Source organism: Bos taurus, chromosome 13 (genome assembly GCF_002263795.3).
Source record: "Bos taurus isolate L1 Dominette 01449 registration number 42190680 breed Hereford chromosome 13, ARS-UCD2.0, whole genome shotgun sequence".
Taxonomy (NCBI): domain Eukaryota; kingdom Metazoa; phylum Chordata; class Mammalia; order Artiodactyla; family Bovidae; genus Bos; species Bos taurus.
Genome location: NC_037340.1, coordinates 2020255 through 2045563, shown reverse-complemented (window position 1 = coordinate 2045563; position 25309 = coordinate 2020255). Strand labels below are relative to the sequence as shown.

Sequence of the window (25309 nt, the reverse complement as noted above, 5' to 3'; positions counted from 1 at the left end):
CTCTGCCCTTGCCAACTCTGAAGGAGCCAGAAACAGTGGGAAGAAGAAACTGCAGAGAGGAGAAATGACCTTTCCTCCTTGCTGATGACCATCACTAAGCTAGGCGTCAGGCCAGAGGGAGGAAAATGGGAGAAACTATAAACTGGACCAGAAAATGGAAGTTTTACTTAACTGTACTACATTTTCTAACATTTCAAAATTAGTTTTTCCAAAATTTCCGAAAGAAGAATAAAGCTATTTTTGTTTGTGTCTTACTATAAGCAGGAAATTTTAACAAACCAGTTTTACTAATAAGTATCCCACCTATTATACGTTATTTTTTGTAAAGTTAAACCAGAAAGAAAAGACTATAAAGAATTTCAAAACGTAAATATCTTAAAGTCTTAAGACTTTAACTCAAGAATATAACCATGTTAACAAAGGCTTTAAACGCAGATGGACTAAACATTCCATTCAAATGTCAAAGATTGTGAGAATGGATAAAATAATAATAAAGCTAGAATCAACTATACATCAAATACCTGCTCTATGGAAAGAAACACACTTCAAATATTAATAGAAACAAAGGGAAAGCTAAGATCCCACACGTCTGGGGACCAAAACACCAAAACATAAAACAGAAGAGGTATTATAACAGATTCAATAAAGACTTTTAAAGATAGTCCCCAAAAAGTCTTTAGGAAAAAAAAAAAAGAAACACACAAATAGGTTATACCATGCACACAAACAGTAAACATAAAACAGCTGTACTGGTTATATTAATATAAGACAAACAGACTTCAACTCAAGGGGGTATTCAGTTCAGTTCAGTCCAGTTGTTCAGTCGTGTCCGACTCTTTGCGACCCCATGGACTGCAGCATGCCAGGCCTCCCTGTCCATCGCCAACTCCCAGAGTTTACTCAAACTCATGCCCATTGAGTCGGTGATGCCATCCAGCCATCTCATCCTCTGTCATTCCCTTCTTCTCCTGCCCCCAATCCCTCCCAGCATCAGGGTCTTTTCAAATGAGTCAGTTCTTTCAATGAATATTCAGGACTGATTTCCTTTAGGATGGACTGGTCGGATCTCCTTGCTGTCCAAGGGACTCTCAAGAGTCATCTCCAACACCACAGTTCAAAAGCATCAATTCTCCGGCACTCAGCTTTCTTTAGAGTCCAACTCTCACATCCATACATGACTACTCGAAAAACCATAGCTTTGACTAGATGGACCTTTGTTGGCAAAGTAATGTCTCTGCTTTTTAATATGCTGTCTAGGTTGATCATAACTGTTCTTTCAAGAAGCAAGCATCTTTTCATTTCATGGCTGCAGTCACCATCTGATTTTGGAGCCCAAGAAGATTAAGTCTATCACTGTTTCCACTGTTTCCTCATCTATTTGCCATGAAGTAATGGGACCAGATGCCATGATCTTAGTTTTCAAGCCAACTTTTTCACTCTCCTCTTTCACTTTCATCAAGAGGGTATTACTAGAGACAAAGACTAACATTTCATGATGATAACAGGGCAAATTTGAAAGAATGGTACAAGAGATATGGAAACAGAAGACAAATGGCTTGTTCAAGGTCACTTAATCAGCTAAGAAAATGACAAGGCATTGCTCCCAATTTCTTTTTCTGAGCCTTTTTCAAAAAACTAGTGCCTGAATCTGAGCTCATTCAACACAAAAGCAACCAGCCTACTTGTTCAAAGCCATTAACTCATCAGCCACCCAGATACAGCTTCGGGGCGGGAGTGGGAGGGGGTTGGTGCCTTGCAGAAGAGGAGAGAGGGTGGGAGACTGGGCAGGGTCTGGCTCCAGATTCAAGCACTACAACTTGCTAGTTGGGTAGCCCTGAACAAATTACTAAAATTGGCCTCAGTTTCCTCATCTGTAGAAGGGTATAGCATCACCTCTCTCACAGGATCGAAGAAAAAAGGACAGTGAGGAAGAGGAGGTCAGCAACTTGCCCAGCTAGTCAGTGACAAAGCGAGGACCCCACAATACACACTCAAAACCACTCTGGTAAGCTGTCTCCCAGCTGAGTCATGCCGCACCAGGAGCACCTGGTGGAATGCTGACCTTTACTAAGTACGTGAAAAACGCTGGTTTCCTTCCCAATGGACTAATGCAATCTACACATGAGAGCAAGTCTAGGAAGCTATTTTTTGTGTGGGATCCTCAACTATAAAATACATTCTTTTCAATCTAGACAAAATGAGCTTCAGATAATCACTTTTTCTTCTGTCATGTTAGTTTTGCTTGACTCTAAGTCTTATGGCTAATTGAGTAAAGCAGACAGGGTAGAAATTTCAATGATAATTTAATTCACATCACATCTCACACTATAAGATGAGTTATGAGATGGACACAATTTATCAGATTCCTCCAAAAATAATTTAAACATATCATTTTGTTCAAAGAAGAAAGAGACATTCCTACAGATATCGTGGTTATAATGACCAGAGAGTCACAGTCTCAAGACTGTAAGCCCAGACTTCAGTTTGGTGAAAGATTCTTCAAAAAAGGAACTCTTTCTTGTTTTCTCATGGTAAGTCTGTATTGTATAAGGCCAATTCCTATATTAAATGGTCAAGTACCTTGACAAATTTCTGGGTTATTTTTATTACATAATTGAGGATGTCACAGAAACAGGCATTTACAGTCACACTGGGCTTCATGTTTTCAGAGTCTGGGCAACTCTCCTAAATTCTCTATAGTAAAGGTTATAGTCAAGGTCAATATAGTTTCAACCCCGGAAAGTGGGTGTCAGCAAGGTAAACAGATGCCCACAGGGCCGCCTTACAAACCACATGAAATTTAAGAGTAAGACAAAACTTGATAATTAATGTTAAAAAATTCATTGCTTAGCTACCAATTTTAGCAATAGCAGAATGCATACAAATCCAAAATAGGACATACAAAACCATGAAATAAGAAAGAGAAGTAGAAAAACAGTATGTGGTCAATGTCCCCATCTTACACACTCATTTTAGGAGACACTGAAGAGCCTATTGTGCGTTAGCTACTCCACAAATCTGATTCTTAAATTGAGAATAATTTATGATCACTTGAAAATGCCAAAGGGCTGAAACTTAGTTTATTCAAATAAATTCAAGTGAATTCATGTGGTCACTGAAATTTCATGCACACAAATGAAGGAGTGAATACATAATATTACCTTGAACCCATTCTATGCTATAGTTATGTCAGGTCTGGGCAGAGTATTTTAAACAAAACATACCTAAATGACCAAATTTATGCATGATTTAAGAAAGGAGCACTGTATCCTGTTTTAAAAGCACCAAGTCCAGCAAAATAACATGCTGCACTGAGAGCTCCCACAATTTACTCCCCACAGAGGAGCGTTAGAGAAGCACCCGGCACCTCACGGGGGGGCCAAAACACTTCCTAGATCACTGAAAGCTTAAGTTAGAAGTTAAAAGTCAGGAAAGAAGAAGCAAAGCACTTCTGTTTGGTTTAAAAAAACTTACCGCAGGACTGAGATTGATAGCAGAGAAATTCAATTAGTACACATTACTTATCAAATTATAAATTAGACAGTGATTCAAGTTCCTACCTATGGAAGATTTAGCATGATATAGTTCAACCCTAAAACATCTTAAAGAAGGATGAAATTCCCTCAGGAAAAATACATGGCTAGGTGGACAGACAGACAGACAGACTAAAGGAAACAGATATGATTTATCTCACCCCTTCCTATAAACTAACTGACTTATGAAAGATCAGGGAAAGCAAAGACCTTGTTAACTCAGCCAAATCAAGACAAAAATCTCCTTTTGAAATTAGGAATACATGTTCCAATACCAAAATTACTATTTTGAAATGATAAAAGAACAGATGTGTTTTTTATCACTATTTTAATTTGACAGTTCTGTTTTCCTAAATATTATCAAGGTCATTTCTTTAAATAATTTATTTAACAGAATATGTGCTATATATTGTGCTAGGTGAATAAGGAAACAGAAAGAGGCAACCTCAGCCTGAGGAAGCTGTGTGGGGTGAGGGGGTAGGGAGGCAACCTCAGTCTAAGGAAGCTGTGCGGGGTGGTGGAGGGCAGGGGGAGGCAACCTCAGTCTAAGGAAGCTGTGCAGGGCGTTGTGGGGGGGGTGGTTTAAGGCTGGGCACTGGAAGTTAAACAAGTAAACAGAGCACAGTGTCATGAGTGCTATGGAGACAGCGTTCATAAAGAAAGAAACAGTGGGGTAATTTGAATCATTTATATGATTTGGGTCTGTCATACTTTTATTTGTTTTGGTTTCTGTATCAGTGGGACTGCTTTCAGCTTCATGTAAAACAAACCCGACTATATTCATTTGCTAGGGCTGCCATAACAACAAAATACCAGACTAGGTGCCTTAAACAACAGAAATTTATTTTTTAACAGTTCTGAAGGCTGGAAGTCCAAGATTGAGAGTTGTTTTCTCGGAACGTTCCTTGGCGTGAAGACAGCCACCTCCTTGCTGAGTCCTCACAAGGCCTTGACTCTCCAGGCAGGCACTTACCCCTGCCTTCTCTCCTGTGTCCTGATGTCTCTTCTTATAAGGACACAGTCAGATTGGATTAGGTCTAAAGGCTTCATTTTAACCTTATTAATCTCTTTAAAGGCCTTATCTCCAAATAGTCACATTTTGAGGTACCAAGGGGTGAGGCTTCAACCTATGAATTCTGGAGGGACACAGCTTAGCCTGTAACAGCCATCAGAGTGACTTAACCAGAGTCACTTATTTTTCTCAGGTAACAAGAAATTCACAAGGAAGTTGATCGAGGCTGGTAAAGCCACTCAAGGCATCCAGAAGCCAGGCATCTCCATTCCCTGTCCTGCCAGCCTCAGTGTACGGCTCTCATGGTCAAAACCACAAGGCAAAGGCTACAGGTGCCCAGGAAGGCAAAGAAAGAGACAGAAGGAAGAAGCCTATCCCTCACTGGTCTGAACCAGGCGAGCCATTCCGTCTGCAGGGGAAGCCAAGGAGGGCAGTACATTTAAGTAAGCACACTGCTACCCTGAACCAAAATAATCAGCTCCATCAGGAAGCAGGGAGAGACAGCTGTGTCCCATGCACCCCACTGACGCACGGGACACCTCACTGATGCCTGTGACGCACACAGGTGTCACACAGACCTGGGCTGACCCAAGGCTGTCTGCACGCCAATCAACATGTGACCGCGAATAAATAGTTTTCCAAGCATGGAGCGGTAGGAATGGTACCCACCCTGTGAAATCACTGAGAAAATGAAATACGATTGCAGGAATCAGTCCAGGGCATACCACCTAGGCCAAAGGACATTGAGTGTGAGGCCTGGTCTTTATGTGTCTTGGGAAATCACAAAATTCTAAAACATCACAGAGCCTTCCAGTCAAGACTCATAAACACCAAAGAACTATGTCCTTATTGTGTGACTTTCACGTATCCCAGTCCACAGCATAGCCAGAGAGCCTGCAATCTCTGACTTTCATGTGCGTGTGTGTGTGTGCGAGTGTGGCTTCCTTTCTGATGGTCTTACACCTTCCATGTGAGTAGGAAGCACTGACTTACTAGCACTTGTGTTCCTTGCATGCTTTCAGGAATTTCTCTTGAGATATTCTAGACCAGAAACCTCTTTAGCAGTGAGGTATACCTTCCAGGGAATTTATGCCTTCCCCTCTCCGACAAAGCTGGGAGAGCCTTATATGGAGGGGATGAAGAAGGAAAATGAAGTTGTGTGTGTGCGTGTGTGTGTGTGTGTGTGTGTGTATGATGACACACCTTAACTCCTATAACACAAGGTGTTTAGAAAATCTTTAAAGTAGATGAAAAAAGAGCACTACAATCCTATAAAAATGTCAATAACTACTAGTAAAAACAGCATGCTGCTGCTGCTGCTATGTCGCTTCAGTCGTGTCTGACTCTGTGCGACCCCATAGATGGCAGCCCACCAGGTTTTGCCGTCCCTGGGATTCTCCAGGCAAGAACACTGGAGTGGGTTGCCATTTCCTTCTCCAAAAAAACAGCATAAAAGTTAGAAATGGTTTCTACTGGGATTGGGGTGGGGTAACAGGAGTGTAGACTGGACAAGGGAGTATAGTTTTACTAAAGCCTTTTAGTATCAGAATATTTCAGACTTGCATGCAAATACTAGATAAAAGTCAGGTATACATTATAACATCAAAATATATAACGGTCAGTTCAGTCGTTCAGTTATGTCCAACTCTTTGCGACCCTATGGACTGCAGCATGCCAGGCCTCTCTGTCCATCACCACCTCCTGGAGCTTGTTCAAACTCAGGTCAATCGAGTTGGTGATGCCATCCAACCATCTCATCCTCTGTCATCCCCATCTTCTCCTGCCTTCAATCTTTCCCAGCATCAGCGTCTTTTCCACTGAATCAGTTCTTCACATCAGGTGGCCAAAGTATTGGAGTTTCAACTTCAGCACCAGTTCTTCCAATGAATACTCAGGACTGATCTCCTTTAGGATGGACTGGTTAGATCTCCTTGCACTCACAAGAGTCCTCTCCAACACCACAGTTCAAAAGCATCAATTCTTTGGCGCTCAGCTTTCTTTACACTCCAACTCTCATATCCATATATGACGACTCGAAAAACCACAGCTTTAACTAGACAGATCTTTGTTGGCAAAGTAATGTCTCTGCTTTTCAATATGCTGTCTAGGTTGGTCATACCTTTTCTTCCAAGAAACAAGAATCTTTTAATTTCATGGCTGCAGTCACCATCTGCAGTGATTTTGGAGCCCAGAAAAATAAAGTCTGTCACTGTTTCCATTGTTTCCCCATCTATTTTCCATGAATTGATGGGACCAGATGCCATGATCTTAGTTTTTTGAATGTCGAGCTTTAAGCCAACTTTTTCACTCTCCTCTTTCACTTTCATCAAGAGGCTCTTTAGTTCTTCTTTGCTTTCTGCCATAAGAGTAGTATCATCTGCATATCTGAGGTTTTGATATTTCTCCTGGCAATTTTGATTTCAGCTTGTGCTTCATCCAGCCTGGAATTTCACACGGTATACTCTGCATATAAGTTAAATAAGCAGGGTGACAATATACAGCCTTGAAGTACTCCTTGCCCGTTTTGGAACCAGCCTGTTGTTCCATGTCTAGTTTTAACTGTTGTTTCTTGACCTGCATATAGATTTTTCAGGAGGCAGGTCAGGTGGTCTGGTATTCCCATCTCTTGAAGAATTTTCCACAGTTTGTTGTGATCCACACAGTCAAGGGCTTTGGCATAGTCAATAAAGATTCTTCTTTTTCGATCATCCAACAGATGTTGGCAATTTGATCTCTGGTTCCTCTGCCTTTTCTAAATCCAGCTTGAATATCTGGAAGTTCGTGGTTCACGTACTGTTGAAGCCTCGGTTGGAGAATTTTGAGCATTACTTTGCTAGCATGTGAGATGAGTGCAATTGTGTGGTAGTTTGAACGTTCTTTGGCATAGCCTTTCTTCGGGATTGAAATGAAGACTGACCTTTTACAGTCCTGTGGCCACTGCTGAGTTTTCCAAATTTGCTGGCATACTGAGTACAGCACTTTCACAGCATCATCTGTTAGGATTTGAAATAGCTCAAGTGGAATTCCATCACCTCCACTAGCTTTGTTCATAGTGATGCTTCCTAAGGCCCACTTGACTTCACCTTCCAGGATGTCTGGCTCTAGGCAAGTGATCACACCATCATGGTTATCTGGGTCATGAAGATCTTTTTTGAATAGTTCTTTTGTGTATTCTTGTCACCTCTTCTTAATATCTTCTGCTTCTATTAGGTCCATACCATTTCTGTCCTTTATTGTGTCCATTTTTGCACGAAATGTTCCCTTGGTATCACTAATTGGTATAAATATATTTCAATTTTAAGCTTTTTAAGAGTGCTGGGAGAGGTTTGGTTTGGGGGAAAAGTAGAACATTTTCAGAGGTTTTAAAAATACATTTACTGCTCTGATTGAGGAGTGGGTTCCTTCTGCTTGTCACTCTTGATGTAAAACCTGTTGGTCTGTTGCGTTTACAAATTCAAGCTGAGAAAATAAAAACTAACATGTGACAGAATGGTACAGCAGAATTTGGTTCAAGCAGAGTCACTAACTTTCAGGGTAGGTATTAATACCCAAATCATCTGAGCTTTTAAATTTCTTTCTTTTCCTCTGGTAGCTGCACAAGAAATTTCTGGTGTGTTTCTTGTGACAGATAAGAGAGGAACTTTACCCAGCTACTTTGAAATTGTTTCAAAGGGAATGAAAAATGGACAGAATGAGGCCAGACTTAAGGTTCTCAGAGGGCCTCACAGGTCCAAAAAGACTCTAAATAAAAGGAAATACTATCTGTACTTCCAAACAGCTACTGTGAAAATTTCTCCCAGCAGCTGCAATCGCTAAACTACCATCCTTCTAGGTGTTGTTCTTCATGTAAATTTGAATAATCATATATCTAATGATTAACATTGGAGAAGGAAATGGCAACTCACTCCAGCACTCTTGCATGGAAAATTCCATGGATGGGGGAGCCTGATAGGCTACAGTCCATGGGGTCGCAAAGAGTTGGACACAACTGAGCAACTTCACTTTCTTTATTTCTACAGTTCCTTTTGGAGAAGGAAGTGGCAGCCCACTCCAGTGTTCTTCCCTGGAGAATGCCATGGACAGAGGGGCCTGGTGGGCTGTGGTCTATGGGGTTGCAGAGAGTCGGACACGACTGGGCAACTAACACACACACACAATGATTAACATGCTTAGCCAGCACTTTTCAACGCAAAGGAAGACAGATTTGCTAAATCATAAAAAGGTGTCAATTGTGGAGAAGAAACCTCACAAATACTACTGACACCACCAGCTTGGGGAGTGGGGGTGACTCTCCTCCTCAGGAAGGGGAAAGTGTCCAAGTCACGCTCTGGTCAGACCCCAGCTGCAGTCCTGGGGCCTCGTGGCAGTGCAGTGCTTAAGACTCTGTCCTGCCAGTGCAGGGGGTGCAGGCGTGACCCCTGATCGGGGAACTCACATCCCGTATGCCACACAGTGCCGCCAAATTTCTTTTTAAAATACAGAAAAAAACAAACAAAAAAACCCCCAATGTCCTGAATAAAAAGTTCCCTCCTGATTTGGGAACTTTGGAAGACGCTCTCCTAAAAACAAGATTCAGCAGGATATTTTCCTTCAATTAAGTAATGCTCTCTGGCTTTCTCTCTTTGGCACTAATACCTTCACAGGTCATTTGGATAATAAAGTGCTACAATAAATACAAAGCATTTAAGATTACCAAGAGTCCCACTTTATAAAAATAATTTGATTAAATAAATGTTTTTTTCCTCAAAATTTCCAGCGAAGTTTGAAATAAGGAAACTTTTCTGATTCATGGTCTAACACACTATAAGCATAACTTGAACCAACTATAAAATGAACATAAAATGAACAAACTATAGTTTATACCCATCAGGAGTAAGTGATAAACTATCTTCAGAGAAATGTCTCCTCTGGTTCTAGTATACCAAGAGATTAAAATATCCAAATCTGTTAGCAGAAATCACGGATGTAGACTTTTCAAGTTACTGATCATCTTTCCAAATGAATTGTTGTCCTACTTCTCAGCAACCAGTGTAAACGATAATGGAATGTACTTACCTTCTGTAATAAGTCTGCAGAAAACTTCAATTTATTAAATGTGGCACCTCTTCTGCTTATTCATCAGATGGCTTTCCTAACCCTGTCCAATCTGCAGACTTTGCAATAATAGCATTTTGTTATTCATTCACTGAAGAGTCTCTGATTTAGTTTCTAATACACTAGATTCTTCCCTTCCTCAAGAAAGTCTTGCTGTGGCTAAAATGTGCAAACCATTCAACGGGAGGACTGAGGACGGGGCCCTGGACCTAGAGCTGAAATCAAGGAACACTTTGCAGAGGAGATGGCAACCTTGCGAGGTGTGTAAAGGCCTGTAGAATTCACCAGTTGAAGGAACGGGTTTAACTGTAATGTGAGCACAAACGGCCAAAGACTTCACGTTCTTAGGATCTTCATCTAGCTCAGTACTATTGACCCAAATAAAAGTCTTAAATTTCACTGCAGAGGTTTAGCTATGGATGGCTTGTGTTTGGCAAATTAGGGAAATAAAGTTAAGTCCTGAAAGCAACAGAATACTGTTAAAGCATTTAGAAGTAATCCTATAATAAGATTTACTGTGTGCGAATGACTTTAGCTGAGTACAGAGAGTGGAGTAAAGGGGCAAAAATGTAAACTTATAAAGTAGCTATTTATTTGTCTCTCTTCCAGTGGACTGCAAACCCTGGAGGGCAGGAGCTGCAACTCATGCACTGTTACAGTGCGTGCGTGCATGCTAAGTTGCTTCAGTGGTGACCGACTCTATGCAACCCTATGGACTGTAGCCCACCAGACTCCTCTGTGAATGGGGATTCTCCAGGCAAGAACACTGGAGTGGGCTGCCATGCCCTCCTCCAGATGCTGTAACAGTATGTGATACTCATTCAATAGCTAATAGAAAACATGAAAGATTGAATGAATAAGAGAGAGGGCAATAGGGAACCTGATTAAAGGGTTATGGGAACAACTAGGCATGAACACTCAGGATATAAACTTAGGCAGTGTCGATAGGAATGGAGGAGTGGGCAGAAATGATCATCTCAAATGACTGGCGCCTGCTGGTCTCACAAAGATTCAGGACTTGAGATGAGGTGTAAGTCTGGAGTGAAGTTGAGGACTTCTGTTTGGGGCACACTGATGTGAAAGCAGCCACAAGACTTCAACGTCAAGATCTCCAGCAGACAATGGGATATAAGTGGAGTTCAGACAAGAAGTCAGGGATATGGGAGTCATTAGTGAATAACTCGGAGAAAGCAATGGCACCCCACTCCAGTACTCTTGCCTGGAAAATCCCATGGACTGAGGAGCCTGTTAGGCTGCAATCCATGGGGTCGCTAAGAGTTGGACACAACTGAGCGACTTCCCTTTCACTTTTCACTTTCATGCATTGGAGAAGGACACGGCAACCCACTCCAGTGTTCTTGCCTGGAGTATCCCAGGGACGGGGGAGCCTGGTGGGCTGCCGTCTGTGGGGTCGCACAGAGTCGGACACGACTGAAGTGACTTAACATAGCATAGCATAGTGAATAACTGGTTGTAAAAAAGAAAAAGTAAAAGTGGATGAGTTATCGCATACAGAAAGAGTCTGTACAGTGATAAGAGTTGAGAGCAATGCAGAGAGCTCCAGAGAAGACCATTTTAAGGGCAGGGGATGGTTGGAGAGATGATCAAGAAGACCTGCCTCTAATACATGGCCAAGCAAGGCCTGGAAATCGGGACTTGAGGAGTCTACAGGGTAAAGCAAAGAGAAACTCATCTAGTGCAGCTTCTCCAGAGAGAAGGGATGTGCCTTCCGCAGAGTCACCAAGCGGGGAATTTGCAAACCAGCAGCTGCTGAAAGCTACTGACTTGGTTTCTCACACCATCACACGTGGAGGGAAGCAGAAGTGAACCTGACATTCCTTCTAGCACTCGGATTTTACGATTCTAATCAATTCACTGCCTGTTCATTGAGGACAAATACACAAACTAACACAGCCCAGAGCCATCTTCACCTTTTCAAACAACAGTTCCAAGAAAACGAGGGAACAAATGAGCCTGAAGTCTCAGAGTCTTACAGCCACGCTGAACAAATGGGAAAATACAGCTTGTTCGTTGCTCCTCGGTGATGCTAATGATTCAGTTAAATTGACTTCTTTGAAGGAAAATTACTGTTAATAACCTTAATTTCCTTCTTGTCTTTTTCCCCAGGTACCTGACATTTTTAGATAAAATATTTTCATAAAATATTAAAAGCAAAGGAATTACATCTTAGGTATCCAACTCCATGTTATTTGTGGACTTCATGAATCCCTTCTGTGTCTCCTGCCTATAGCCTACACTTTTCAGACACTTTTCAGATAAACACATAAAGTTTCCCATTGTGCTCATTTCCCAAGAAACACAAGCCATTCCAAATGAACTTAAAAAAAAAAAAAATGCTATTTTTAACTGTTACTCTAAGGCCCACCGTGTATCTTAGTGGTATCTGCCATGTGACGTTTCAGAACATTCCTGACTTCTATTTAAATCTAGTCATTGTGGCTGGTTTTCTTTTCTTTGGCCACAAAGCCAGACCACGGGCCTTCCAACCTGGCGGAACCTCCAGATGAGCAGGTGTGTAGAAGGTGCAGTCTGCCTGCCCAGACCACTGGCCTTCCTTGTCACCCGTCTCTCCCCTCTTGCCCTTTGGGGTCCATCTGCACCAGCCAGCCGGCTGATGGAAGGCTCCAGCCGGAGGTCCGAGGGCAGGAGGAGAGTGATGCAGGCATTTATTCCCCCGCCTTCTCCCTGCAGGGACATGACAGGTCCTCTACCTCAGGACGCAGCTCCTGGAGAACAGTCCCTCTTGCCCTACACTTGGAGCAGGCAAGCTCCCCACAGTGCTAAGTCCCTCTGTGGCTCTCACTCTGGTGTGGCTGTGTTCCCTACACCTGCCCACACCTTCTAAAGGCATGGGCCTTCCATACCCTTACGAAGCCTTCCTCAAAGGACCCAGTCCACACGTTCCATCTGTTCCCCAGCAGGCCCCGATGACACAAGGTTAAAGAGGGGCCAGGAGGGGCCCTCCACTGTGACTGCCACAGGTACTATTAAAGAAAACCGTCTGTGAACTTAAAATGCTGTAACGTTTCCAGAAGCAAAATCTAGTACAGACTTTCCTGAACACCCAAGGTTTTAATGCCAAGGAAATATAATTGAATCCTACCATGTTTCTACAATTCATTGCATGCTATAAAAATAAACACGCAGAAAGCATGCAATCAGAATCCCAATGTCATTGCCAACCTCACCAGAATTTTTCTTAAAAATGGGTATCTGGAGAAACAGACAAAAAAAAAAAAAAAAAAACAATAATTTCATTTCCTGCTATTTATCTACATCAAGATTTACTTACCCTGATAATATGATACTTGAGGATGATGCCAAACTTTTAAGGGATGTCATAAAATTTTAAATATCAACAGATAATTCACTTCATAGCATTGAAAACAACTATAATTACTGAAGTTAAAACTTCTCAAAAAACTTGAGAATCAGTGACCTAGATTTTCTGTATTTTTCCCAATCTCTCTCTAAATAAAAATGCAATGTAGTTTTTAACTTATATGGTCCTCTGTCTATATATTATTTCCAAATACCTTGGAAATTAAGTTCAGGTATCTATTAAATAATAAAACTCAATAAAATAATTTATCTCTGAATCTTGTAATTCTAGAATTAGAAAGTAGAAGGTAAAAAATATTCTTAAATAATTAAGTATTTGAAAGTCTAAAGATATAAATACACCTGGATAGAATTTTTAGCAATGAAACTAATTCCATTTTCCCAAGTCAATGTCAATCTTTGCTGGCTCTGCAGTATCTCACTTTTTTGACTGTACATTCAAGGGTGTTTATGATAGGTCCTGGGTCTGAAGAATCTAAAGTTTTACAGCCAATCAAATTGATCAGAACATAGATTTTCAACTCAGATTCTACGCAAGCTTTCTCTTTACTAACAAGTTTTTAAATTGGCTGCTTGTTGCTGTCGTTTAGTCACTAAACAGGCAAGAATACTGTAGTGAATTGCCATTTCCTTCTCCAGAGGATATTCCCAACCCAGGAATTGAACCCATGTCTCCTGTACTGAAGGCAGATTCTTTACCGCTGAGCCACCAATTGTTGAAGTCCCTAAATCGTATCTGACTCTTTTGTGATCCCATGGACTGTAGCCCACTGGGCTTCTCTGTCCAAGGATTTCCTAGGCAAGAATGCTGGAATAGACTGCCATTTCCCTTCTCGAGGGGACCTTCTTGATCCAGGGATTAAACCTGCATCTCCTGCACTGGAAGACAGATACTGCACCAGTGAGCCACCAGAGAAGTCCTTAAATTGACCTATGAATTGGTAAATTCTTTTCTGATTATTATATTTTCAACAAGTTTAAGGACATAGACTACTTCTAAAGTCCTTTCCTGGTATACTGTATATAACTGAGGTCTACTGAACTACTAAAGCAATGAAATGATATTGCTTTAGTTAGAGACCATAGTCATAATGTGAGGGCACACAAGATAGAAATTCCATGGGGACCTTCCTTGAAGGCAATGCAACAGTGCACTCTCAAAATGTAAACATGCATACCCTTTGGGCCAAATACTTAGTGACTCAACAGCAACAACCGACAAGAAATTCTAGCACACATGCATGAAGACACAGGCACAAAGATCTTCACTTTTTCAGTTTGCAACAGTGAGAACAGGAGAATGGTTAAATAAAACATGGTACTTCATAGTTCATTGATGGTACTACCAGAGTTTACGTAATGTTAGAAAGAAAAAATAAAACTAGTATACTGATATGAAACGATCACCACAATGAACACTTAAGTGGCAAGTAAGCAAGTTGTAGAAAAACTTACACATCATGATCCAGTTTAAAAGCATGTGTATGTACTTATATGGAGAAGGCAATGGCACCTCACTCCAGTACTCTTGCCTGGAAAATCCCATGGACGGAGGAGCCTGGAAGGCTGCAGTCCATGTGGTCGCTGAGGGTCGGGGACATGACTGAGAGACTTCACTTTCACTTTTCACTTTCATGCATTGGAGAAGGAAATAGCAACCCACTCCAGTGTTCTTGCCTGGAGAATCCCAGGGACGGGGGAGCCTGGTGGGCTGCCGTCTATGGGGTCGCACAGAGTCGGACATGACTGAAGTGACTTAGCAGTAGCAGTATATACTTATATATGCACATATATATATATATATATATATATATATATATATGCACAGAAAAAGGAGAGGAGAGAGATGCTCTAAGCTGCTGCCGATAGTTATATCTGGGTATGTGTATAGGTGGGAGAGGGTATTTTGTATTTTGTTTCTGCATTTCCTTTCTGCAATATCACTTCAATTGGAACATGTTAATGTATCACATCCATCATTTTAAAAGCCAATGAAAACCAAAAATTAACAGAAATTCTAAGAGGGGCTTTAGTGATTGATCCAGTGATGGCGCATTAGCAGATGTCCTAGTTCAAAGAACTTCCTTCTCATCCGATCCAATGGAATTCCTCCTTTAAGACCCAAAAGGAAGATGAGAGCTATTACGTAGATTGCATGTTGAAATTCTGTGACGTGCAGAAACAGGTCTTCATTCTGCGCATCCAGGACAAACCCAACACCACCCAGCAGCTGCTGCTGCTGCCAAGTCACTTCAGTCATGTCCGACTCTGTGCGACCCCATAGACGGCAGCCCACCAGGCTCCCCCGTCCCTGGGATTCTCCAGGCAAGAACACTGGAGTGGGTTGCCATTTCCTTCTCCAATGCATGAAAGGGAAAAGTGAAAGTGAAGTCGCTCAGTCGTGTCCGACTCTTCGAGACCCCATGGACTGCAGCCTACCAGGCTCGTCCGTCCATGGGATTTTCCAGGCAAGAGTACTGGAGTGGGGTGCCATTGCAGGCAGACACATTTGTGACTGGTTAGAGTTCAGATCAGTGATGCAGGCAAGAGACCTCCATGTCCCCATGGATGAAGTCCCCACTTCTGCACTAAATGGTTCTTATTTTCAAGGAGTCCCATGAAGTAGGAGAGAAAGCCATGTCCTGCCTCCCACAACCCTGAAGACTTGCTAACATCTTAGAAAAATGAGCAAGGGGAAAAACACGGAAGAAATTCAGAATCCAAAACGAATGTCCACTAGATTAATGGCTATAACCACCTTTGTAAGAAATTCAATCACGGGGAAAAAGCACAAATAAAGAAGGAACCATGCTCACTTAATAAAGACTCTAGTTCACAGGGCTGACAAAAGGCTGGAAGCGGGAGCTCAGACAGCCATTTTGCCTTTTTGCATTTCTTTTTCTTGGGGATGGTCTTGATCACCGCCTCCTGTACACTGTCACGAACCTCCATCCACAGTTCTTCAGGCACTCTATCAGATCTAATCCCTTGAATCTATTTTTCACTTCCCCTGTATAATTGTAAGGGATTTGATTTAGGTCATACCTGAATGGCTTCCCTGGTGGCTCAGACGGTAAAGCGTCTGTCTACAACGTGGGAGACCAGGGTTCGATCCCTGGGTTGGGAAGATCCCCTGGAGAAGGAAATGGCAATCCACTCCAGTACTATTGCCTGGAAAATCCCATGGACAGAGGAGCCTGGTAGGCTACCGTCCATGGGGTCACAAAGAATCGGACATGACCGAGCGATTTCACTTTCATTTTCACTTTTATACCTGAATGGTCTAGTGGTTTTCCCTGGATCATATGGTGGTTTAATTTCTAGTTTTGTTTGGCCACCCAACAAGCTGACATGTTCATTTTTACTTTAATTATTTCTAAAGGTTTTGTAATTATATTTCGAGCTTAAAAGAAATCTGGATTTCATGCTTCCCCTGAAAACAGAGAGGTGCTGGCAACCATGAGCCCCATACCTGCCTGGCAGAAATCAGGGAAGGCCAGGGCAGAGCTCCTGACACATGTGCACCCCACCACCACCGTCTAAGAGCGTAAGCTTGCCCCGGGCAGCCCCGTGATGCTCACCTAGCCCTCAGAGGAATCAGAGTGGGTCATATCTGCTTGAAACCTGAGGAACCTCACCCAGGAAAAGCCGGTCCTTCAGAAAACTAAATTAACTTTTAGGCTACCCTACAGCAGCATTTGGTAACATCCCTCTCAGATTTCCAGCCCATATATCAACTTCCTATTTCAATTCCACGGTCACAGTCACAGCAGGGTTGCCAGAAGCTTCTCTGTCATACCTCAACCTGGTCCCGTAAAATAGCGTTCACAAAATTTGTTATTGTAGCAAACCTTTCAGCCACATGTACTTGCATGGCAGGTAACACAGCACAGCAGTTAGAAGTTTGAGTTCTGGTGTCAGTCTGCCTGGGTTTGACTTCCCATCTCTAACTTCCTGAAGTAAATAACTCTCAGCTTCACTTTCCCCACATGTAAAACAGATACTTTTAGGAGCTTCCATAAAAAGCTGTGGGGAGGGTTAAGTTAAGTGGCATTTTTGGGGACTTCCCTGTCGATCCAGCAATCAACACTTCGCCTTCTAATGCAGGGCATGCGGGCTTGATCCCTGGTTAGGGAGCTAAGTAAGAGTGCACCTGCCTGGCAGCCAAAAGGCCAAGAAAACAAAACAGAAACAATATTGTAACAAATTCAATAAAGAATTTTATTTTTTTTTAAGCGGCACATTTTTAATGTTCAATCAACATCTGTGGTTTTGTTACTGTTGCCATCAGTGTTCCTGACTCTGAAGCCCATGGGGAAGCAGAAGTCACACAGTCCCCCTAAAACCCCACAGATCTCCAGATTATCGTGGTGGATGCCTCGCTCCTCCCAGGCCTCACTGGCTTCATAGTCTTTCTTCAAAGCCTGGCTGGGAGATGCAGATGCCCTGGGGATCGCGTCCTGCTCACAGAGTTCTATTTCAAAGCCCACAGGTCACAGAACGTCAAGGAGTTAGGGCTGAGTTACTGTGAGGCCCCTCTGTCCAACTGCAGTGGCGGGATTAGGTAGACCCAGAGGAAGACTTGGCATTCACACAGTGGCCCTAAAAGGTGACCCGAACTTCCTCACTAGCAGATGGGGCAGGACGAGTGTCCCTTACCAGAAGTTTTATACGAACTAGCACAGCCTGCTTTGCATGGATAAGTCACTGGCATTTGCCTCAGGGGAGGAGGAGAATGCAGGAGTGAGGAGGAATACTAGCAGTGTTAACAGAAAAAGCACCAAGAGCTGTTGCAGCAAAAGGAGCAGTAACACAACACCCAACATCATCCAAGCTGCACAGCCACGTATTTTTGCCCTATAAGCGATTCTCATTTACAGACGTGGCCACGGAGGCTCAGAGTGAACGCTAAGTGTCACAGAGTTCACACATGTCATACATAGTCTGGATCTGAGCGCAGGCCCACCTGATTCCAACACTTCAAAGTCACAGAAACTTCACACTGTTGAAAGTAAATGAAGTACAAAGGAAAACAATTATATGTAAGTATATTTATCAAAGGGCTTCCCAGGTGGTGCTAGTGCTAAAGAACTTGCCTGCCAATGCAAGAGACATAAAAGATGCGGGTTCAATCCCTGGGTGGGGAAGATTCCCTGGAGGAGGGCATGGCAACACACTCCAGTATTCTTGTCTGGAGAATCCCATGGACACAGGAGCCTGGAGGGCTACAGTCCATGGGGTCTCAAGGAGTTGGACATGACTGAAGTGACTTAGCACACACATACTTATCAAAAAATATTTTAAAGGCTCACATAGTATGTGCTTCCTTTTCAATCCATTAAATGCCAAGACTCATCGAAGGCTCCAATAGCTGCCTTAACTGTCAACTGGAAGAAAGTGAAAATAAAGATGTATTTGCAAGCTCATCCACCACAGGGTGTCCTGCAATGAAGAGCTCCAGTCCTGGGAGAGAGAGCAAGATGCCAAGTGTGACTCCACCGGCCTGTGACCTGCTCTCTCCAGACGAGCTGCTCACAATTAAGTTTCCTGAGTGACTGTCTTCCTCCTGTTTTGAGCAAATGGCTACTTCGTTCACATCAGGGAGCCGACAACCTCCTCTAATTGTTCAGGAGGAGAAGAACCTTTAAGAAGGGCAATGTATCATAAAGCAGTGATCTGCATGCCCCCAGGGTGGCTCGGTGGCCAGAGGTGAAATTTCAAAGGATCCAGGCCCTGAAGGAGACTCAAGGGGATAAGATAACACTATCTTACAGTCACATGGTACACAACCTTCTCAGGTTTTCCAGGCAGTAGGCAAAGGGGTGTGCAGAGAAAATCATCTTCTGATTGATGTCCCTTTCATCTACTTTGATTCCAAAAAGAAAAGGAAAGAAAAAATAGATGGGAGTTCACACAGAGAAAATAAAACCTCTACTGGCCCTTCATCCTCTGGAATATAAGAATCTCCCAGCTGATACATAAAAAGTCTCAAGACTGCTTTCATCCACTCTGTGAACTTGATTTACACCTTCAGCATCACAAAAGTATCCAAAGAGATGAGCTTCTAACCAGAGTTTGGGAAAGTGGGATTTAGGGGGGTGGGCAGGGGGAGAGGGACGTCGTTGTTCAACTGATCAAAATGGGGTGATTTTTACAAACAGGCTTCAAACTCCTCACTCATCTACTTAGTGATGCATTTTCACCCAGCTCACCTTCTCCTTGGGGTGAAGTAAACCCATTTATATATCTGAAGAGCTACAGAAGCCCAGCCTCTGAATGTGCCAAAATCTGTATCATTCTAAGTGTCAACTCAAATTGGCACTTGCCAAGAGTATTGCCAAGGACTGAACAATAAAGGGATTTGCCATCTGCCTCTAGGGAGATTGACCCCTGTGCTGCTATAGCTACTGACATTCTACAGCCTCTGAGGAGTTCAGGGTGGAGTGAGGCACTCTGTGCTCCAGGGAATCTGTGGCATAGGTCTTTAGGATGGTCTTAGGAACAGATTTTATGATCTCAATCCTTGAATCTCCTCGTTTCTAGAGAATCACTAAATCCCTTCATGGTGACATCAGATCCTCATGACTAGCAAAAAAAACTTTTTATAAAATGAGTGCCTCATGGTATTGAACACCCCCTTCACCAAAACCTTATATAATGACCTTCCCTCACTGCCACTTTGGAGCAGGCTCTCAGAGTTTCTGAGGTGCTGCCTCCCGTCCTACGGTCGTCATTTTGCCCCAAATACAACTTAACTCGCAACTCTCAAGTTGTTCAATTTTTAGTTGACATAAGACGTGTTGACTTAAAAAACAATCAGAACCTAAAAGTTGAGAGTTCTTTTATACAGTGGGAATTTTTATTTATCCCTTCAAGCCAGGGATACAGCAGCATCTTAAGTGTTTTTGTCAATTCCTTGGAAGAAAAGCCATGACCAACATAGACAGCATATTAAAAAGCAGAGACATTACTTTGCCAACTAACGCCCATCTAGTTGAAGCTACGGTTTTTCCAGTAGTCATGTATGGATGTGAGAGTTGGACTATAAAGAAAGCTGAGCGCCGAAGAATTGATGCTTTTGAACTGTGGTGTTGGAGAAGACTCTTGAGAGTCCCTTGGACTGCAAGGAGATCCAACCAGTCCATCCTACAGGAAATCAGTCCAAATATTCATTGGAAGGACTGATGTTGAAGCTGAAACTCCAATACTTTGGCCACCTGATGTGAAGAACTGACTCATTGGAAAAGATCCTGATGCTGAGAAAGACTGAAGGCAGGAGGAGAAGGGGATGGCAGAGGATGAGATGATTGGGTGGCATCACCAACTCAATGGACATGAGTCTGAGTAAATTCCGGGAGTTGGTAAAGGACAGGAAGCCTGGCATGCTGCAATCCATGGGGTTGTAAAGAGTCAAACAAGACTGAGCAACTGAACTGAGCTGAAAGAAAACCAGATATCTCAGGTTAAGGAATTTAGCAATTGTCTACTTCAGAAATAAGTCTGGGCTTACTGAAATCATTCCTTTCATATGCGTCTCGGCTTTCTGGGGCCAATATCCTGTATTTTCCACATCCTGAGTTCCTCAGGGCTCCCCTATTGGGAGTGACTGCAGCCTAATGGCTACTGATCACAGGGATTCTTCTTCCTGAGTGCCCTGGAAGCTGGAATCACTGAGGACTGTGGCATCCTTGTTTATTGATATGGCAGGAAATATTCCAATCCTCAGGCACAACTAGATAAGTAATATTACACCTTGAGGAAGTAGTTCTACTTTCAAGGAGAAGGCTTGATCAAAAGAGAAACTATGAAACAGAAAAATAAATATTAAGGAATGAAATATAATATAATAATAAAAATATAATAATAATATAATATAATATATATTATATAAATATAATATAATGAAATATAATAAATATAATATAATCGCACACAGGGCGATTATAGTTCCTGAATAGTACAGAGAAATAGAAAAATGCAGCGTGGACAGTACTGAGAATTGGACAGTATCCTCACAGACAGTAAAGCCACGGAGACTTGACGATGAAGACAGGTATTGATTTTCTCATAGGTAGGTAAGTCTTTCTGACAGACACTAAAAAGGCCCACAAGTTCACATTATAAGGGGAAAAGCAACCATTTTAGAAACTTCAGTCTGGACATGAAATACCAACTGTGATCATTAAAGCATCTCCACTAGTCCTTGACCTCATTCTGCATATCAAACACACAAGTTCTTGGTTTTACAGGACTCGCTGTGATAGACGACAGCTTATTAAAAACCTGTGCCCTTCGTGCTAATAAACATGTTGTTTCATCCGTACTTTACAACTGGTCAAAAACAAAGAAAATTGAGTCATGATCTGCTCAATAAGCTTAAATACTTGAGCTTACTGTTAAAGACATTTGTGGAGAATATGCAAAATACATAACCTTTCTTTCCTGTGACTATATTACATAAGAACTGTGACCACAAAGATAAATTTTCTTCACAACATAAGGTTTTTAAAGCAAAAAACAACCTTGGCACCTAATTACTCATGTATATATTTTTTTAAGTCCACGGATATAATTAATAGAATGAATGAATTTGATAATTTAAGCTTGCCAGCTACACCTGAAAGTTTGGGGAAGAAAATGCAGATGCTAAACCCAGAAACAGGCTTATTGATCACATCTTTTCACAAATTGGCATGCCATGTGATGGGTTCAAGGAAAATATCAGTGCTAAAGCTCAATTTTACCTCAATTTTAACTTGCAAGGTGGGTTAGAGCTGAATATTAGTCAAGCCTCAGTCATTGTATCAATTCTTAATAAATCAAACCCCAAAGTGGATTTTGGTAGTATCCTAGGAAAATACCATATTCATTTGGATTGCCAAATGTAACTGTCCCACGTTGCTAAAATCAGCGGTACGCACTAATCTAAAGGTGTTGGATTTGCTCTTTAAGAAAGACAAAACAGGAGGGCCGCGACACTGGCTAAATCCCCACTTGGGGGATGAAACATTTCAAAGAGGTGATACAGATTTAAAAATCCATTTCTGCAAAATCATTCTGGTAACCCTGAATATTTTTTAAACTTTCCTGTTTCACCATCTCATAAGGCAAAAACACAGCTTCTTAAGATTCCAGGGCACAGAAGTAGTTTAACATCAATCACATTGTTCAGGCACACCAATATAAAACTTGCAAAAGAGTATTTTAGAACAAAGCTCTCTGTGTGGGTGTGCATTTGCAAAATAAAGGTAGCATTATCCTGACACATATTCATGTATACCCAGTGATCAAATAGAGTCTTGGAAATTTTGTTTTGACAGTTACTTGTAGAATAGCATTTTCACTGATTAATTCAGAGCTAGGTAGTGATATCATCAAAGCTAAATCAAAACTAAGTTGGAATGGTTGAGTAATAATGCAATTAGAGGAAAACGTAATTCATAATCGAATATGAGGTACCTTCACATATGTTACAATACATTTCATGCAAAGGGTTACCACTTACAGCAGCAAGTCTCATGTCCATAAAAATGCCAATTCAAAAACAAATGTTATTCTCTTTAAAAAGTGAATTTTTATGAAAACAGGTGTTCTCCCAAGATGGCATCATTTTTTAAATGTCAAAAGGAAGATAACATAATAGATTAAAACACTAGCTGAAAAATATGCAAGACTGTCCTATCAAAACACAACATTTTAGATTACATAACACGGATAAGGCAGATTAAATCACATGGCCCTGCCCAGATAAATTTTTGTTCTTCTACCTGATTTCAATAACTTAGGCCACTGAAGTTTAAAGCAAACAAAATATTCGGTTCTTGTTTCAAGCATATATTTTTTAATATATATGAGTCTCGAAAAGAGTCTCGAAAAAACTAGATGGATAAAGTTAAGATTTTACACACACATACAGATAAAATATGACTTTTTATGAAGAACATGGTTCCTCAGACACTTTGTTAACTGCCCAGGTAAAGTCACCAGTTGCTTCTACTGGTCAGTTTATGAATCTGATTTCTCTTTAAAGGGGAAACTTTATCTCTGTATTAGATATTATACAGCTAAAGTCTGAATGGCATTATTGCCAACGAAATAATTATTTAAATATAATTAAACAGAATTATTAGATTATCTCTACACACCCATAACTTAATTTACAGGCCACCTTGTATCACATTTTCAGTAAAAATCCATGGATCTTTCATGGATGTTTTGGCCAAAATTAAATTTCAAACATGTGCTTTAGAACAAGAAGTAGAATCACCTCAAAAGTTTTAGAGAAAAAGTCAGACATCTCTCAAACACATGCACATTTATGAAACTATAATGTGCATTTGCATTTTTCTCCAAAAAGAAAAAATGACAGTTTTATGATTCTAGATAAAGTTGCACTGAAACACAATGGGAAACTGAAGGATTCAGTATTTTCATACTTCCGTAACAGAACTGCCTACAAAGTCCACAGGGAGAACAGTACTACGTAGGGTCTAATCAGTTAAGAAAAAGGCAACTTTAAAATTCTGAAGACACTTTTAGTCTCCATCTTTTGTATTATCTTAGGAAGCTGGAACACTGCCCCCAAGGAGTGCCGCCCTATCAGTGCTGTTTTAAGTGGAAATGGTCAGTCATACCTATTATTTCCCCAGAAGAGGTAAGGCAAGCCACACGCATACACATTTACATGCGTTGCACCGTGCCAACTATTTCCAACCGAAATAATCATATACACGTCGAGCCGAGCTATTTCCAGCCAGAAGCAGCGAATGTCTGGATAGAGTCTAAGGAAACCCAGCGGGCGATGACTGCAGAGGGAGGGGCGGCCGCGCGGACCCCCAGCTCTCGCGCGCGCCGGGCGGCCGGCACCGCACCGGCTCCGGGGCAGGGCATCTGGGTGCGCGCGCGCGCGTCCGGGACGCACCCGCCGGGAACAAACAAGCCCCGCGGGCCCAGGCGGGCGGGAGCATCCTCGGGCGGGACTCGGAAAGCCTTCTCCTACCTGTCACTTTGCCCGGAGCTGCTGCCGGAGATGCGGCCGCGGCCGCCGCCTGGAGACCCAGTGGGTGCGCGCGCGAGTGTGCGCGCGTGTGTGTGTGAGCTCCTGTGTGCGGTGCGGCTCACTAGCTGCTCCCCGCGTCACCAGCCCCTCCACCCCGGACCGCGCCGGCCGGCGAGCCCGCCCCTCGCCCGCCCCGCCCCCGCCCCTGCCCCTGCCTCCCCGGAGCGGTCCTCACCTCCATGAGGGGCCCGGGTCTCAGCGGGCGCCCCCGGCCAAGCCGCCGGGCCGTGCCGGCCTGCTGCGCCCGTCCGCCGGCTCGGCGCGCCCCGGCCCCGGGCCCCGCCGCCCCTAGCGGCCGGCCGCTTTCTCCTGGCTCAGCCCCCGAGTCTCCCTCTACGTCCTCGCCTCCCGGCTCCGGATCCCGAGCCGTCGCCTCGCAGCCCCAACCTGCCCGGGCTACGGAGCATGCCCAGTGCGGCGCGCCCGGCCGGCTGGGGGTGGGCAGGGGCCGGGCCGGCCGCGATCCCGCGGGGCAGGGAGGGGGCCGGCGGGCGCGGGGCGCCCTTGCGCTGGGGGCCTGGGGCCGGCCGGGTGGAGGGCTTCGCCCGGAAACGGTGGGTGGGGCGTCCGGGAAGCCGCCCCGCGGGGGACTCTGCGGGGTCTTCCCGGTCGCCCCCGGTGCTCCCGGCGCCGCCAGGCAGGCCTGGTGCCGGGTCGAGGGGCACCCAGGGTGGCGCCTCCCGAGCAGCACCTGTGAGGAGTGGGGGGCATCCTGGAGGGAGACGGGCCGTGAGCCCGGGCCGGGGGTAGGAGGTTAAAAGAGGGGAGAGGGATCAGATCCGGCGACAGCTAACGACCCACAGTTGTTGGCGGGGGTAGGGGTGTTTGTTTGTTTATATTTTGTTTAAGAAACACCTCAGGAGCGTACAATGCTTCAGGCACTGTCCTAAACGCTTTTTATTCCTGGAATCCTTGAAACAATCTTCCAAAGCAAATACTCCTCTCTCTCCTTGCCACCCCGCCCCCTGCCCCGGAGTCTTAAACTGAGGCACCGAACGATAAAGTGGTTCCAAAAAGTCTTCCCCCAAGTGCAACCCAGGGACGCAACCGCCCCCGCCCCCGCCCCAGACGTCGGTCCCCGAGATGCTGGGGCGTAAGCTCGCCTCGGGCCCCAGGTGACTCCGAGTCACCCACACTAAAGGGGTTGGTTACACGGCGCTCCTTCCAGCATCACCCTTTGTGTGGACCCTCACAACTCGCGGCTCCAGGACTCCCTCCCGGGAGGACTCTCCTCCCTGAGGCCACTCC

At 43.4% G+C, this 25309-nt stretch overlaps 1 protein-coding gene across 6 annotated transcripts in view; it reads right to left on the bottom strand.

The window, feature by feature from the left end:
• Positions 1-24459, bottom strand: part of PLCB4 (phospholipase C beta 4) — a 482400-nt gene extending 457941 nt beyond the window's left edge. For 4 of the 6 annotated variants that reach the window (XM_025000311.2, XM_025000314.2, XM_025000316.2 and 1 more), the window contains exon 1: positions 24002-24152. The gene's annotated coding sequence lies outside the window, so the exon portion shown is untranslated. Of the gene's footprint in view, positions 1-24001; positions 24153-24236 lie in introns of those variants that run through there. The other 2 variants (XM_025000312.2, XM_059892392.1) reach the window with 1 other exon arrangement.
• Between the last annotated feature and the right edge of the window lie 850 nt (positions 24460-25309).